This window comes from Lithobates pipiens, unplaced genomic scaffold (genome assembly GCF_037356315.1).
Source record: "Lithobates pipiens isolate NorthernLeopardFrog02 unplaced genomic scaffold, aLitPip1_a1.2 Scaffold_13, whole genome shotgun sequence".
Lineage (NCBI taxonomy): Eukaryota > Metazoa > Chordata > Amphibia > Anura > Ranidae > Lithobates > Lithobates pipiens.
Genome location: NW_027507718.1, coordinates 106,377,029 through 106,378,368, shown reverse-complemented (window position 1 = coordinate 106,378,368; position 1,340 = coordinate 106,377,029). Strand labels below are relative to the sequence as shown.

Here is a 1,340-nt window from a genome sequence, read left to right as displayed (position 1 = left end):
GTGTTCACTATTATATGGACTCCTCAGGCCACCATTTTTGACTGTAAAATAATTGATGTGTGCCCTGGAGTACAAAGGCTTCGCAAATTTCAGCAATTTCTCCAGCATTGCCTTCCTCTTTATTTTGTTAGGACCCAGAATAAATGGATATTTTGTTTTCAGACATACTTGCCTATGTGCTTTACTTCAAAAAGGACAGTTTGTTTGTGAGTAGGCAAGTACTTTTCAAAAAAGTTGTGCTAACTTGACACACAAAATGAGAAATAATATTATGGGGATCACTAGAAAAAAAAATGCAAATCTTGATAAAAAAACAAAAAAACGCTCCGCTGTCCGCCATCCTTGAGGTTGTCAGACGGAGGTCGGGGTGACTTGAGCGATGCCTGTGGACAGGGATGTGTACCCGAAGCCTCCTACCAAGACCCCCATTTGGGAGAACCTCTCCGGCCTCCCGAACCCCAATGACTACATCCAGAAAGCCTTCATGTACGCGGTGGACTGGCCGGTCACCGCCTTACACGACTGGATAGAACGTCAGCGATCAAAGAGAAAAATCTATTACTACCACCGGGTGTTCCGGCGTGTTCCTGACCTGTCCCAGTGTCTAGAAGATGACCTCTTTTGCCAATATGAAGCTGAAATGCAATGGAAGAGAGACCGAAAAGTCGATAAGGAAATCTTGAAAATAATGCGAGAGCGGTATTCAGCGTGCCTCAATATAGAGGGTTACAACTCCGCCCATAACTGTGCCCACGTGAAGGAGCAGTACGCCGAAGCCAGCAGAGGACATAAAGCCAGATATGAGTACCTTGGCTCAAATGGCAATGCTAGGAAATGTCTACTGAAGCAGAAGGAGAGGATGATTGAAGAGCAGAAGGCTGCCAAAGCAGCTCAGACCTAAACAAAAGGAATGCTGTCCTATAAAACAGTCTAGTCATATGTCTTGTGTTTCAGAATGGAACATTTAACCCTGTAATAAAAGATCTGTAGATTTCTAAAAAAAAAAAATAAATAAAATACAAAAAAAATAAAAACATTATTATGGAGATGTGACGAAAAACAAAATTAATATTATTCATGATATCATGAGAAATAATAAAGAAAGAAGTTTGAGAGAAGTCTGTGTGAATATCATCAGCAAAGCAACTTCATTCTTCTAGCATTCTAAAGAAGAAGAGAATGTGCTACATTAAACTGTTTAAAAAATTGCAGCATGACAGATGTGCCATCTCCATTACGTCTCATAGTTGAATCTGAGCATGCGTGAGAATTGCATACACGCGAACGGATTTTCGGATAACAACTTTTTCCGACCGAAAAATTGAGACCTGCTCTCAGTC

The 1,340-nt window shown here is 41.0% G+C and overlaps 1 pseudogene; it reads left to right on the top strand.

The window, feature by feature from the left end:
* Nucleotides 1–330: 330 nt before the first annotated feature.
* LOC143974217 (NADH dehydrogenase [ubiquinone] 1 beta subcomplex subunit 10 pseudogene) lies at nt 331–1,002 on the top strand (annotated as a pseudogene).
* The last annotated feature ends 338 nt before the right edge of the window (nt 1,003–1,340 follow it).